Genomic DNA, 16,917 nt, shown 5'->3' on the forward strand with positions numbered 1-16,917 from the left:
ATCTGAAATAATCAATTAAAACTCAGTGATTATAAAGACAAGAAACAGAACTAGAGCAATTTTTAATCCTGTCCACATGCGCCCATGAAAACATATTTGCAAACCATCAGAATCAACCTACCACAATGTACAGTGAAAAGGTAAGCTTTAAATTGTTCATTGAAGACTGGAGCAGAGAAACTGTAGAGAACACCAACTCCGCAAAAACAAAGCATAAGGAAACAGACATTTCGCAGAAGAATGACAAGGATGTCTTGTCTTACATTGCCAGAAGAAATCAAATGGACATGTTTGAATGTTTCAATCATTTTCACCAAGACCTAGACCCTCATTCTAAAGTAAACGATCAGGGGTGCCTGGGTGGCTCAGTCGGTTGAGTGTCTGACTCTTGATTTCAGCTCAGGGCATGATCTCATGGTTGTGGGATCGAGCCCTGAGTTGGGCTCTGTTTTGCTGGGTGTGGAGCCTGCGTGACATTCTCTCTCTCTCTCTCTCTCTCTCTCTCTCTCTCTTTCTCTCTCTCTCTCTCTCTCCTCTATGCATCCCCATGCTCACATGTGCATGAGAGCATGCTCTCTCTCAAATAAATAAATAAATAAATAAATAAATAAATAAATAAAGGATCAAATACAATCAATGTTTACTATCGTTCAACTACTTTCTCTGACTTTTGCAAAATGAAAATTTGGGAAGTTTTAGTCAAATACAGTAGAAATTTCTGATAAATTTTTTGGTGAAGATATTTTAGGGGATTTTTTTTTTCCTGCAGAGATGTTTAAAAATTGCTACAACTCATCCTGAAGCAACTTGACAATATAACAGTCTCTGGGATTTATTAAATGGGATTATTATGAATCTGCCAATCTCATTTTATGGTTAAGATTTTTTCTTAACTGTTTATTGCTTCATTTGAAACATTTAAAAAATTAAAATAATTCAAAATGTCCTTTGTTTAACATGAGTGGAGAGAGCTATGCTCTCCATTAAACATGTGAAGTTTGATTTGGACAATCATTGGCAAATCTGAAGAGGTGAAAGCTTGAAAATAGAAACCGTGATGCTACTCATTACTGTAGCAGACCAGAGGTAGGTGTAAGGTTTTCCCCCTTTAAAAAAATTACATTTTTTAATTTTAAAAATTAAGAAAAGTAATGTATTTTTATTTAAAAAAGTGATGTATTTTTATTTTTTTATTTTAGCAAGAGAAAGAGTGTGCGCATGCATGGAGCAGAGGAAGGACAGAGGGAGAGGGGGAATCGTAAGCTGGCTCCATGCCCAGCTGGGAGTCCAGTACAGGACTCTATCCCATGACCCTGCGATCATGACCTGAGCCAAAATTAAGAGTTGGATGCTCAACCAACTGAGCCACCCAGCATCCTGAAAGTAATGTACTTTTAAATCATTACACGCTCTCATTTGTGTCCTGTAACATTTATTTTGGTTGTTTTTTTATTAAAATGTTTTTACTGATGATTATACTGATGACTGCTGATGCCCTCTGGAGGTAACTAATTTGATGAAGTCTTAGTAGTGTCTCTGAAGAGGTACGTTAGAGGTGGAATTATTTACAAGTTGCTGGGATCTGGTTTAATGTGGGTCTTTCAATGTCAGGCCTGATTGGGATTGGACAGGTTTATGATATAACTGTTTAGTAGTGGTTAATATAGTAAAGTTAGGATTTTGAAGTGAGTCTCCAAACAGTAAGCAATCATTTGTTAAGTACAGTTGAACTAATTATTGCTTTGAGAAGGAGATATTTACCCAAAGTTTTGGACTGATAGTTTGTGTTTCCTCCAAATTCATGTTAAACTCCTAATCCTCAATGTAATGGTATTTGGAGGTGGGGCTTTGGGAGGTAATTAGGTTTAAGTGAGGTCATGAGAGTAAGGCCCCCAAAATGGGATTAGTGTCTTTATAAGAAGAGGAAGACAGCTCCTGGGATGCCTGGGTGGCTCAGTCAATTGAGCATCTGACTTCGGCTCAGGTCATGATCTTTGCAGTTCACAAGTTCAAGCCCCGCGACTGGCTCTGTGCTGACAGCTCAGAGCCTGGAGCCTGCTGCAGATTCTGTGTTTCCCTGTCTCTCTCTGCCCCTCCCCCACTTGTATTCTGCACTCAGTCTATCTCTCTCTCTCTAAAATAAATAAACATTAAAAAGAAAATAAAATGAGGAAGAGACACTAGAGTTCTGTATCCAAGCACATGTACTGAGGGAAAGGTCCTGTGAGCCCATCATGGGGTGGGGGTTGGGGAGGGGGGACAGCTGTCTACAAACAAGGAAGAGGGCCCTCACCAAGCAACTAATCTGTTGGCACCTTTATCTTGAATTCCCCAGCCTCCAGAACCGAGAAATAAATGTCTGTTGTTTAAACCACGCAGTGTATAGTGTTCTGTTGTAGCAGCGTGAACTAAGACACCCCACTATGGGCAAATTGATAGACTACTGTTTGGATTAACAGATTTTTCAGGAAGTTCAACTCTATCTTCCTCATCAAGAATTTTCTGGAAAAGGAAAGTCATACTACTGCAGGCAGTACGTTGTGTGACTAGACAGTTTCGGTTCTCAATATGTGCCATAAATCCAATAAATAAGTTCAGTAAAATAAAATTAATATTGTCTGCATTTCTTTTCTGGCTATCATTATTACTTTTTTTCATTTCGTAATTATATCTGAAATTAATTTGTTTTTTAAAGGAGGGTGTTAAAAATGATGTATTTTGGTTGCCAGTTATGCAACAGAGGCCTGCTAGAGGGATTATATAAAAGGAGCCTATAGTAGTTGGGCACGGGAGCAGTAGGACCCTGACCTCATAATCACAATAGGAAACAGCTTACACAAGTAATCCCCTAAAAGACCCAAAGGAATTCTTCATCATGCAACTTTTTGTGTGTGTTAAAAACATTAATTCATACACTCATGTTCATACCAGCATTACACACAATAACCAAAATGTGGAAGCAACCGGTGTCTTCATCTGTTTATCAGATGAACAGATAAACAAATTGCGGTCTACACATACAATGGCATATCATTCAGCCTTCACAAGGAAGGAAGTTCTGTCACATGCTGCAACATGGATGAATCTTGAGGACACTAAGTAACATAAGTCACAGAAAGACCAATGTTATATGATTCCAGTTATATGAGGTACCTAGAGTAGTCAAATTCATAGAGACAGGAAGTAGGAGGGTGGTTGCCAGAGGCTGGGGGAGGGAGACATGGGGGTTTTTGCTTGATGGGTATCAAATTTCAGTTTTGCAAGATGAAGAGAGTTCTGGAGACTGGTTGTACAGCATTGTGAATGTGTTTGACACTATCGAGTTACATACTTAAAAATGGTGAAGATGTTAAATTTTATGTTATGTATATTTTATTGCAATTAAAACAATATTGATTGGTTACATTGATGACCCGCCACAATTTGCATAAACTTATTTTGGCATAGCTTCCTTTTTAAGAAAAAGGGGAGGGTACGACAGCAGCCAACCCTCAAAGTTCCCTTGCGTAAGAAAAGAAAGCTTTTCCTCAGACAATCTGCTGCCACTTGCCAGCAAATTTTCCTAATGTGTGTACAATTGTATGGTGATCTCAGTATGAATGGTGCCCCCTAGAGTTGTGTGATGTGCTACCCGCACCGGCTAAAGAGTCCCTGACAGAGAGCTTCTCAAAATGCAGAGGACCAGGCCTCTCCTCCTCTGAGAGGCTCTACAAATGGTCCATGGTGTGAGTCATGGCTTTTGGAAGTTTCAGGAGATGGGAAAACACAAGAAATTGTTGATAGGAAGGGTTTGGACTATTCAAGTTGTAGCAGTTGAAAATGCTGTTACATCAAAGTAAATAAGCCCAAAATGAAGTTTCCCAAGGTGCCCTGCTGGCGACCCGGGAGGTAGCTCTGAGTCAGTAGTGGTGGGAGGGGATGAGACAGGAAAGGAAGAAGCTGTCACTAGGATTGCCCTTATTCACAGACACACTGGAACACTGAAAAGGCCCTCTGCACAGAAATAATTTTACTATTATTTGGGAATGCCTAAAATTCCAGTTACTTTCTTTATGACTTATAGATTGCTAGAACAACAAATAGCCTTAGACATCAACTGGTTCAAACCTCTCATTTCTCAGATGCAGTCTAGAATGTTGAATGACTCACTCATGCTTGCACACTAATTGTGGTATTTGGCTTTGTTCTCTCTAGGGGCATCTGGAGGAGGAGAGGGCTCTTAAAGGAGGAAAAAAGGGCAACGGAAAAGAACAGGTAGAATATTCCAGAGACATGGTTGCCCCACTGCACAGTCATTATAATGTTCCTTTTCCTATAATCCCTAAGTCCCAGGAAATGTAAATCAAGAGGGAAAGGGGAGAGCACAAGAATATCCATAATATTGGAAGCACATTAAAGCTTAAGAAGAAACTGTAAGTAGCATGTATTAGATTTTTCATTAACTTATTCACTAAATATATTAAAGGAGAGAGATTATGTACTTGAGGATCTTACAGCCCAGTGGGAGAAAGAGATATGCACATAGATGAATTGTAATAAACCTGGAACATATGGTGTTAGATGTACGAATCCAAAGCTAAGGGGATCCTGACAAGGGAACTACTATCTTCCCACAGAGGTTTTGGGAAAGCTTTCCAGAGGAATGGGTATTGGAGTGGGTCTTGAAGGGTGGACAGGAGTTTGGCAGGTGGGAAGGGTATGAGGGAAGGTCCTAGGAATTCTGGCGGGAAAGAATAGAGAGTGTGACTGCAGCTCTAATCACCTTAGGAATGAATGAAGGGTCATGTGACTGGAGCGCTCTGTGACTAGCAGAGCATGGGAGGTGGCCTGGGCCAAGCTAAGGAGTTGGCATTTTATCCTGTGACCCACAAAGTCTACAAAGGCTGTTGAGCAAAATGTGGCAGGATGCCTTGTGGAAGAGGAGGACACCGGCTTCGGTGGAAGAGGTGGGGAGGCCAGGCAAGTGACTCTCGTAATACCGGGGCCTGTGCTGTGTCAGTGAGCCTGCCAGGACCAGCCAGGCTGGGCAGTGGAGAGCCGTTCAGCCTCCACCCCACTGCAGCTATCTGCTCCCTCACACACAGACCGTGCCTCCTCTCACCCTGTGCTTCCTCCCGGAAGTCCATGGAACTTCTGCCGCTGACAGTCAAAACAGTGGGGAAGGCTCAGCAAAAGGGAGGGCCGTGGTGAATACCCCCCACCCCCACTCCCCCGTAAGGGAGGGTCTGGGTGCATGAGATGACGCTTAGGGCTTCACAGCCAGTGCATACCTGTAGCAGTAATTGGGTAAAGGAGTAATGTCTCTTATCCCTTCTGGGGAAACAAACTGCCCTGGGTTCCAAGAAAAGCAGGAGAAACCGGGCATCCGGGTACAAAGCCGGGAAGACAGCTAGTGGGAAGAGAAAGGCTTTATTTTGGCAGCGGCTGGATACCAGGAGATCACATTAGTGTGAACCCCAAGGTTGCTGCCTATTTCTGCAGGAACAGGCAGGGGCCTGTGGCCAGAGAGTTGGCTGACCTCCAGAGGATGAGACGACCTACTGGACCCTGAGCCGTTGGGGTCCCGCAACCTTACTGGCTGAGGACACTTTTAGCTGAGGATTTGAGAAGACTTTCCTGCTTGGTAGCCCCCAGCTCAGTGTAATGCCAAGTTCAGTAAATGATTCTTAAATGGAATCAAACTCAAGTGATTAGCCTACTGAAATTCTTATAATTGTATACCTGAATATAGCCTGGGGGAGGCTTGTAGAAACTTTTTTTTTTTTTTAAAGCTGCAGATTATTATCCGGACAGGTTAACACTGGGAGACAGAGGAGCAAAAAGGGTCTTCAGGGGGCTAGAACCAAGAGCAGAGGCAGGGAGTAGAGGAACAGCTTTGCTGAGCAGGGTCTCAGAGTCCCTTCCTGGAAACCCAGTAAACGTGTTTACCTTTTGGTTACCTGACAGAGAAATGGGAGTGTCCCAGAATAGTTGGTGGTGGTAATGGTGGTGGTGGGAGATGCTCGAGGGACTTGTACACCTGCATGGAAGTTTGCAGTATCTTAAATAGCTGTGGCCATACATGTGTTCCTGGTTGCTGAGGGTGAGCAGCGAGCGGGCAGAAGACTTGGGACACAGAAGGACTTGCCAGGATGTATATGTTCAAGGCATGACAGATTGCTGCAGAATCCAGGCTGGAGAAAAGAGGAAACAGTAATAATAATCATTTCCAGGCTCTTTACACTTCGGTAACACGTTTAATCTTCACAACAATTCTGTGAAGTAGACATGTTTGTTACCTCTATTTTATAAATGAGGAAATTCAGGAGTGCCCTGGCTCATAAATTTAGTAAAATGAAAACAACGGATACAATATCGAAAGCATCCTAGTGTCTCATCGGGATTAAAGAAACAATAGCCACCCTGTCACAACGTGCTCTGGTTGCCCAAGGTCTCCCAACAGTTGCAAACTTGTTTTGTGATTGATGGATTTGAAGGCAGGAGATTAGTACAATACATGAGAAATTGCCTTAACAATTTACAAGCAAATTAACGAGAACTGAAAAAGAGAATTCTCTGTTCTTGTATTAACCAAAGCTGGGATAAAGGAAAAATAAGTTAGTTGCTTGCTCGAGAAATTCCTACCCCTGGAAAATAAGAGTTGAAACCACTAAACAGCTTCCCAATCAAGAATAACAACTTGTGCATCAAAAATGTTCCTCAAGACCCTTGCCTCACTGAACCCATGTATGCAAAGCCATTGTGTCATAAACTCTGCTTAATTCCAGTCATTTCCTCACCTTGCAAGATCTCCCTAAAAAATCACTTAGCCCAGGTCCTTGAAAACTGAAACTATTCTGCCCTACAAGGTGATGTTTATCAATCTGTTTTTCTGGAGTTAACAGTTGACATTAAGCATATATTTAACTATATAGCTGAGGTGACATTGTGACCTTATCAGTAAGATGACCCAGTCTTAGAACCGTCTTATGCGTGTAAGACACATGCATGTGGATCCTTCCTGCTGCAGTGATCTGTGCTCCAAAACTAGAGCTTGAGACTTATCAACTGGGGATTCCCAGAGGGACTGCTTCCCTGTGGTAGAACATGGTCATTACAATGTCTGGCTCAGGGACCTCCAAGTCCCCGAACACCCGCAGCCCCTTGCATCCAAGGTCCCGTGAAGTGTGTCATCAGACCCTGTCAACCTGGCCATACAGACTGACCCAGAAATAGAGTTCTGACAAAGGCACCTCTATATGTCATAAGTAAAGAGAAGAGAGGTTTTTGAGGTAGCTGAATATGAAAAATTAGATGAATAAAGATCCCCAGATAGAACGGTAACTCACCCAATCTTTTTCTCTTTGGGCGTGAGAGAGGGAAGAAGGGAAAAAATAACAGTAAAAACCAAGAGAAGTAAAGAGAGAGCAGCAGTAGAAATGATTGGATGCTGAGGGGGAATCTGAGTCACGAGAGTGCAGAGTGCCTAGGGAACACCAGCTGCTATGTTCTGATGTGACCACAAAATGCTGGAGCCACAGAGCTGCTGGTGTATCCTGGAGAGCTGCAAATCATGTCCCTGTTCTCCATGAGGCTTGTGGTGTGGCTGATGGGGTGATTGTTGTAATAATCATACAATAATAGTAACATTCTTATATATATTTTTGCTGATATACAATTGAACACAATCATATGCACAGATCTTAAGTGTTCAGTTCTATGAATCTTGGAAATTGTATATACCCATGTCACCACCAAGCAAAACATGAATCCAGAAAGTTCTCTTGTGCTCCTTTCCAGTCAATCCTTTTTTTTTTTAAGTTTATTTATTTTGAGAGAGAGAGAGAGAGACAGAGAGAGAGAAGTGCAAGCAGGGGAAAAGCAGAGAGAGAGGGAGAGAATCCCAAACAGGCTGCATGCTGTCGGCAAGGACCCCAACACGGGGCTCGATCCCACAATCCATAAGATTGTGACCTGTGCCAAAATCAAGAGTCAGACATTTAACCAACTGAGCCACCCAGGTGTCCCTTATTATAGTTTTAACATGCATTTCTCTGAGCATCAGTGATGTTGAGCACAGTTTCATGTGCTAGTATCCATTAGCACACCTTTTTTGAAGTATCTGCCCAACATTTTTGCCCATTAAAAGAAAATTGGGTTGTTCATCTATTCCTTGTTGACTTGTAGTCCTTTCTATATTCTGGATATGGACACTTTTTGAGATAAATATTCTGTACATATTTTTTTTTGTCAGTCTGTGGCTTACCTATTAATTTTCTTATGGCTGTTTTGGGGTGCCTGGCTGGCTCAGTCAGTAGAGCACATGACTCTGGATCTCAGGATCGTGAGTTCAAGCCCCACGTTGGTCATGGAGCCTACTTTAAAAAAAAAAAAAAACGTTAAAATTTTTTCTTATGGGTGTTTTTTGATGAAAGAACTAACATTGTTTTGGGTAGCAGGCACTGTATTAAGTGCTTTATCAGCATTACCGCACTTGATCTCAAAATTTTTGTAAGTTAGATATTAATCTTCCCATTTTACAGATAAAAACATGAAGACTGAATGAGGTTAGGTAGTGTCTACACAGTATAGGGATGGGAGAGGCAGTATCTGAATCATTCAGCCCATTTCCAGAGCCTGAGGTTTTAGCCATATACTAGCCTTTCGGTTTTTACCCTTCTGTGTTAATCATAAGCCCCATCATTGAAGGCTGTGCATCTGAGCCTTTTTTCCTGACAACCTGAAAGAGCCTCATTGAGGCAGCCATGAACTGCAACCCTGGACAGGGCAGACCTACTTCTGTAAACTTACAATGGTGCTTTAACCACTTAGATGGTAAACAGCCTCTGAGGATGATGCCAGAGTGCTTTATGCCATCACCAGTTGCTCTAAAGACAAGAAATTCATCGTGACCCTACTGACCAGCTATAGAATCATTGGCACCATAAAATTGCTTTGAAGTGAGGTTATAGAGTTTAGAGAAGAGAGGTTTCTTTCTGGGGAGTCACTCAGATTTGAGGCTTACCTTATCCTTTTCTTAATTCTCCCTCATTATTCACATGTATTATTTACACACAATAACCACCTCTCAGATAGGGCCCTCTGAACCTTGCTGGCCAGTCTTTCTCAATTTGGGTGGTATGGTATGGATAGCCACATTGCCACCGCTAAATATTTATGTACATTTTTATCTTAAGAATCTCCTGTGTCCAGTAAAACATCATTATCCGAACTTGTATTACACAGTTCTTTGCCACAACTCAATGATTTATAAGGTCATGATCATAGGAATACTTGAATGTGCATAATGGCAACGAGGAATACCATGCACCGTGAGTGCTACACTAGGTAGAAGAGTGATGATCTTCTATAATCTTCAGGGGACAAAGTGCTTGGGGAAGCCTGAGTACTCTGGGCAGTACAGAACACTGCAACAAAGGGAGCAAACGGGGCTTTCCTAAAATAATAGGTGAAGAGTAAACTCAAAGGTGGAGGTCCTGCCCTCAGTGGGAGGTCTGCAATAAAGCCCCCCACCCACCCCCCTGCCCTGCCCCCCACGTGGCGCTGTTTAATGTGCAGCTGACAAAGGGTAAAGGAGGTCCTGGAAATGTTTACAGGAGTGCTCCAGAGTTTAACCTTCCATCACCAGCTTCCTGAGTTTTGTGTTCTGGGCTCCTAATGAGCAAGATGGTGTTGCTCTCACTTGAAATGATTCAGTGTTTATCTTGGCTTGATTGGTCTCAAAATAATCGTTTTACAAAGATGTGCAATGCCTTGTACTGCTATTTCCTCAAATTCACGTTCCTTTTCATTCACTATTAAATGCCCAAATTGGGAACTGTAAAAGGCTACTATTTTTGGTCATCTGACTTTCCACTGGCATTAAAATCCAATAAAACAGACCAGACAAAAACACCCTCAACCCTTTTTGCCAGTATGGGGTGAATGTCAAAACATTTTATGGGTAACTGAACAAGTTCTAGTTCAACAGAGGAGACTAAATGTACAGGACAGCAGGGGTGCCTGGCTGGCTCAGTTGGTTAAACATCAGACTTCGTCTCAGGTCATAATCTCACCATTGGTGAGTTCAGGCCCCACATCAGGCTCTGTGCTGGCAGCTTAGAGCCTGGAGCCCGCTTCAGATCTGTGTCTCCCTCCCTCTCTGCCCTTCTCCTGCTCACACTCTATCTCTCTCTCTCTCTCTCAAAAATGAATAAACATTAAATTTTTTTTTTAAATGTACGGTACAGCAAAAAGTTGTCCTTACTGGCTGTGTAATTTTGGGTAAATTACTTCATCTTTCTGAGCCTCAGTGTCCTGGGATGATAATAATGCCTATCTTATATATTCATTATGGACATTAAATGAGGTGACAAATATATAAAAAGCCACCCAGCATATAATAACACTTATTAAATGTTAGTTCTACTTCCTTTTGTGTCTGGGCTTCATTTACTTCATCTATAAAGTAGGATTTGCCTCGTAAGGATCAAAGGAGAACATGTACATGTAGACACTTCGTAGGTTGTGAGGTTCTCCATGTGGTAGTTATTGTGAAACAGGTCATTGTGTTTTCATCATATTTGAGTCAGTCACTCCTTTGTCTTCCAGATATTCCTTAATGTCAAAACAGAACATGCATGAGAAGTTATCTGTCGGTCCCCAAACCTCCACTTTGAAGGTGCTGGAATATAAAGTATCAGGGTTAAGAGCTTTAAGAATTAGTAGAAAAGAGAAGAAGAGCATTTTAATAGGAGGGGGGAAATGCCTAAACATTCCTCTAGACTAAAGGACATTTAGAGGACTATTTTCCAAATTCAGCTGGAAAACGTATTGGATTATGAAAATGAATTGTATGTAGTCTACAATGTTGTAGAATCTCAGAGACCAAGAGGCTCTCAGGTGTTGAGGGATTGGCTCTAAATTGTTTGTTTGAGGGGCACCTGGGTGGCTCATCTGGTTAAGCTTCTGACTCTTAAAAAAAAAGTTTTTTTTTAACGTTTATTCATTTTTTGAGAGCTGGAAAGACAGAGCATGAATGGGCAGAGAGAGAGGGAGACACAGAATCTGAAGCAGGCTCCAGGCTCTGAGCTGTCAGCATGGAGCCTGATGTGGGGCTCGAACCCACTGACAACAAGATCATGACCTAAGCTAAAGTCGTATGCTTAACCAACTGAGCACCTAGGCGTCACAAGCTTCTGACTCTTGATTTCAGCTCAGGTCTTGATTTCAGGGTCATGAGTTCAAGGCCCACCCTGGGCTCTGGGCTGAGTGTGAAGCCTGCTTAAAAAAATTTTTTTTGAATTATTTGTTTTGAAATTATCCTCTTATTTCTTGATCACAATAAAATGTTACAATGGAAATTTCAACTGGATACTAAGATACCATAGATTTGACACTCCAAAGGGAGGCCTTGTCACCGTAAGCAAAATGAAGTAGTTTGCTGGACCCCTGACACTTTACCCAGAGAGAGGCGAGCCCTAGGGGCTCCACCAGTGCAGGCACTGAGGGGGTGTGGCCTTGAGAATGGAATGAATTCCATACTTCCTGAGAGTTGTACAAATGATTCCTGGATGGCAAACTTTGAAAAACCCACAAAAGTTCCCCAAGAGGAAAAGTCAGTTGTGATTAAGCCTTTGACAAGAAACTTGGAAACTTCCCCAGTCACATTAATAAACTGGGGCCCTGAATGGGGTGAGGGAGAAGTTGACCAAAATCCCCTCCCCTATTGTAGATTTTCCCTGGCAGCAGCCTTAAGTCTATCAGAGTTTTGGGGAGCCTGGGTGGCTCAGTCGGTTAAGTGTCCGACTTCGGCTCCGGTCACGATCTCATGGTTTGTGAGTTCAAGCCCTGCATCGGGCTCTGCGCTGACAGCTCAGAGCCTGGAGCCTGCTTCGGATTCTCTGTCTCCCTTGCTCTCTGCCTCTCCCCTGCTCACGCTCTGTCTCTCTCCCTCTCTCAAAAATAAATGAACATTAAAAAAATAAGTCTATCAGAGTTTTGGTTTTTTGCATTAATCAGGCATCGTAATTACCGAATAGAGACTGAGTATGTGCCCTAAAGGGGCCATAAAAAATTAGTTCCTGGGACCTGAGAGTGAATTGATAAGCCAGGGGTCTGCCTGAGTTTGGGGCAGTTCCACGTCCTGAAGATCCTTAGGTAGTCCATGGGAGTGGGGGGCCTGGGTGGTTCAGTCAGTTAAGCATCTGACTTTGGCTCAGGTCATGATCTCATGGTTCATAAGTTTGAGCCCCGCATGGAGCTCTGTGCTAATAGTGCAGAGTCTGCTTCAGATCCTGTCCCTTTCTCTCTCTCTGCCCTTCCCCAGCTCATTCTTTCGCTTTCTTTCTCAAAATAAATAAATAGACTAAAAAAGAAAGGAAGTATGTGGGAGCATGTTTTGATTATCACAATAATTAGCGAAGAAAGTGCTATTGGCATTTAGAAGGTTAGAGCCTGGGATGCTAAAAATCCTGAAAATTGCTCTGCTTGAAATGCTAACAGTGTCCGCATTGAGACATACTCATAGAGGCAAGGACAGGAGCATCTCTTTCCTGAGCAAAATTTTAAAAGACAGTGGAAGACAAAGATAAAAGTGTATTTTGATTATATCATAATTCATCATTCATGCTTATTCACCATATCCATTTCATCTGGGTTGAAATGATTTTGTGGGCTCTGTGCAGTGATCCAAGAATCCTCCTGGGGGCTTGGATGTATTACAGCAGAAGTAGGTCATGGAGTAGGTGAGGGATCCAGCAGAAGGATCACTGACTGTGGGTGTTGCAGAGCCCTGGCCCAGATGAAGCCTGCTGTGGTAACTGAAGACTGGGATCAGTGCCAGGTTTGAGGCAACGGGGCCCGCCCTGGTGTGGTAGGCTGAACAACGTCCTAATCCCCGAGACCTATGAATGTGTCACCTTACAAGGCAAAGAGGACATTGCTGATACAATTCTAGATCTTGAGATGCGAAGATGAACCTGGAGTTTTGCTTGGGGACAGTGTATTCACAGGCTTCTTGTAAGAGGGAGGCAAGTGGATCCAAGTCAGAGAAAGGAGATGTGACAACAGAAGGAGAAGATGGAGGAGTGTGGTGGCTCTAGAAACTGGAAGAGGCAAAGAAATGGATTCTCCTCTAGAGCCTTCAGAAAGGAACAAAGCCCTGCCAACACCTTGATTTTGGCCCATGAAAGCCGTTTGGGACATCTGATTTCCAGGACTATAAGATAGTCGAATGTGGGGTCTTTTTGTTTGTTTTTTAAAGCAACTGAATTGGTGGCAATCTGTTACAGCAGCAGTCGGAAAATCATGCAGCTGGCATAACGTATAATAGAAACCTTCTGACTCAGGAGACCAGTAGATCTCAGAGTTTTTCCTCAAGAGTCTCCATCCCATGACATAGCCTTCCCTACCATTTTTAAGATTCCAAGGAGACACAAAAGCAACTCAGTCAGTATCTCCCACCATACCTTGTGTACATTTGCAATCATGGCGCATGGCCACTTGACAGAAATGTGTGTGCACTGGGACAAGGGTCCAAAGTAAATACAAAGGATTTCCATATTATCTGCGTTTTCCTCACTAAAATTTCTCCTTCTCTCTGCATGGATAGTTGAAAACGTAGTCCATGGCATCAAGGACATCACACTGCTTACTTTGATTTTCACAAGGACCTCCCTAACCCTACTGATTCCTAGACTGGATCTAGTGCTGCCTCAGGTCTTACAGAAGCCTCAAGTAGCAAGGTGAAATACACATTGGAGAAAGTTAGGTGAGCATTGCTGCAAAACAAAAAGAACCTCCTTTACTTGGCAGAGCAGAGCGTTTAAAATGGCAGGAATTAGATCACCCTTTGCAACAACCAACTTGACTTTTTCCTCTTTCTTCAGACCCTACTTAAATATTTAGCTACAAACTTGAAGATCGAATAAAGCCAGGCTTTGAGTTTATTTGATAAGAAAGCTTAGCATCAGATACTTAAATCATTAAGGAGAAGAGACCAGCCTAATGTGCTGTAAAACTAAAGATCAACGAGGAGTCAACCTAGATTCCCTTCTAGCCTGTGTTCTACTCATTTCGGTAGGAAAAATGTTTATTCACTCAGAATTGGAGATCATGTGCTGAGTATGGATTCCCTGAGAAGGTCTGTTTTCTCTCAGGAATGCTTAGTCTGGCACAGGGAAAATGAAAACAAGTAAAAAAAAAAACCATCATTCCTGGATAGTAATTTTCTCTGGAGACTTAAAAAAAAAAAAAGGGAAATTAAAAATTGCCTCTGCAATCTCACTGTGAATGTCAAATGAAAATGCACAGAAGAGGTGGCCTTAGTAGCTCAGGTCCACCTTTAACTGCCTAAAAACAAAATTTTCATATGATATTGTGTTTCCTTTTGTCAATCGAAAATTCCAGAAGAAGGAGACTTTTATATGTGTGTTTAATTAAAAAAAAAAGTAAGCAGTACAATAGAGCTAATGTTGCACATATGGATCCTAATTTTGCTAAAGTCTGACAAACCTGAGAAAAATAATCGATGCTATGAATCAATGTGTAATTATGTTAGTATTCCATGTAAACCTATTATTCAATATAACACGCCTATGGGCCATATTAGATGAAGGTCCAGTTATGGAAATGAGGGCATCGGGCATCTGTTCACAGTTGGGAGGTTCTCCGGCTTTCACTGAAGACTGGCACCTCATTCCTCCATCCTACAACCTCCTTATCCTGGTGACCTTGTCAGCAACCTGTCCCCTTCTCTACCCCTCAACCTGTCCCCTTCTCTACCCCTCAACCTGTCCCCCACTTAGCTATCCACCTCCATGGCCACAGCCCAAGGCTGCCCACAGGGGCTCTGATGACACCCACCAGCTCTTGACCCTAGGGAGACCTCTCTAACCCTGACCCCTCTTCGTTCTTCCATTGTGAGTATCTCTCGCGCCTCGCTCATACAGATAAGATCTCTCAGGTACTCACCTCAAAATCAGGGCCACATTAGTGCCCAAGGCAATGAAAAAGTGATGGTGCCCTTGTCCTAGATGTAATTCAAAAAGGAACTCCAATTTCTGATTTGTTTCTCGTGGTGACTACATTAGTGTTCGTTGGCTTGTTTATTTTGGAGAAGGGGTAGGGAGGAAGTGAGGGAAGAATATTCTTAGAAAAAACTTTTTTTGATTTCTGGGTGTCCCCGCATTGCCAGTACTTCAAGTATGATTTAGTCCACTAATTGGGTAACTGGAATCATTTTATGAGTATTCTTATCCCCTTTGCACACTAGTCCTCCACTGCCCAGCCAGTTCACTAGTTCATTGTGCTCTCATTTTAGCACGCCTCAGAATCTCCTGCGATGCTCACTCTCATTGCCTGCTGCAAATAAGACGGGGTCACGGCCCACCTCAGCTCCCACTGGCCGTGCGGACCTCCCAGGGGCCTGCCGTGACGTGGACTGCTCACTCCAAAGCCCTTAGCTACAGGGTCGGTTCTGCCCTCGCCGTAGTGACTCTGCGGCTTGCAGGCCAGACCTCTCTTCTCATTTCTCCATCTTCTCTGAGGCCAAAGGGAAATTCTGGTACCATCCAAGCCTCTTAGGGAAGCTTGTCAAAGGAGAGGCTAGCTCTGTCCCTCTGTCTGTTTAGACTTGTCCTACTCAAGTTGCTACTCTAATACAGCTGCCCAGTGGTGGCTTGGAAGAGGCTTCTTCCCAGGGGTTCAAGAGGGAAGCGGGACATGAGTGACCCCTGGCCTCCTCTCCCTCCCTTCAGACCTATCTGGATTTAGGAGTCACTCTCCTCTCCTCTCTGAGTGCTCCTGCCAACCAAGTGATCAAATTCTTTCCTGGAGGGCAAGCTCTTCTTACATCTTGTAGAATTCCTTCTCCCACCAGTTCTGTAAAAGCCTGACTCCTGCTCTAGATATCTGAGAGGAAGTTTTTAAAATACGGAAACCCTTTTCTCTCTCAAAAGGGTTTGGCTCTTGGCTCTGAAAGCTTGAATTTCAAAACTATTGTTTCTGCTGGTTCCTTTAAAAGGTAGGTACTGAACATCACAACTGAGCAGTGATTTTTTTGTTGTTGTTCTGAACTGTATCTCACCTCCCGCTGAAACAAGCTTTATTGAGTTAAAAAGGATTAGACTGTAAAGAAATAGGGGAATAAAAAAAATACGTTGGGTAATATTAGGAAAAAAACACAAAACCATGCACACATAGCCCCCCCACAGCCATGGGCTATTAGATCTTGTTTTGGCCTGGCCAGCATTTAAAACATTCAACTAGTTGGCGATATTTTCAGTTGGATGATTTAATCTAAAAAGCTGTATTTCTGCCTTCTCTTGGAGTCATGGTGACCTTGGGCTGTGGCAGTCACCAGGATCTGGCCTGTCCCAGAGGTCAAAGCTGCCCACCCCAGTTTGTTGAAGCTCCTGTTCAGCGCCCCTTGCACATTCCCCTCCTGGCCAAGCCCCAGAGGGCATTTGTAACTTCCGCCCTCAGTAGCAATATTCAGCCTCAATCCTTCCTGTTGTACCTCTTAAGTTATTCCAGAACTTTGTACCTTCCTTAAACTCCTTATTCTCCCCCAAGCCCACTCCCCTGCACTCTCACCAGATGACCTATTTTGTTGAGAAAATTGAGGCCAGAATTACTGACTCTTCTAGCTGCTCTCCAACCTACAAAGTTCTCTACATCCCTGTTGGTCTTGCCTCCACTCTCAGGATGGATAGTCTTCCTTTTGGTCAATGCAACCTCTTCAGTTATGCTATTTGAAAACCATAATGTTGGGGTGCCTGGCTGACTCAGTTGGTTAATGCATGCAACTCTTAATCTTGGGGTTGTGAGTTCAAGCCCCGTGTTGGGAGTTGAGCCTACTTAAAAAAAATCTAATTAAAAAAAAAGTAGGCAAAAATAAATAAATAAGTAAAAACCATAATGTTTTTTATGATTATA

The 16,917-nt window shown here is 42.8% G+C and overlaps 1 pseudogene; it reads right to left on the minus strand.

Moving 5' to 3' along the window:
* Nucleotides 1–16,917, minus strand: part of LOC124514204 (tetraspanin-17-like) — a 66,057-nt pseudogene that overhangs the window by 38,104 nt on the left and 11,036 nt on the right.

This window comes from Lynx rufus, unplaced genomic scaffold (assembly GCF_022079265.1).
Source record: "Lynx rufus isolate CCGP_SWC_20201006 ecotype Redwood Valley unplaced genomic scaffold, mLynRuf1.p SCAF_2, whole genome shotgun sequence".
NCBI classification, from domain to species: Eukaryota; Metazoa; Chordata; class Mammalia; order Carnivora; family Felidae; genus Lynx; species Lynx rufus.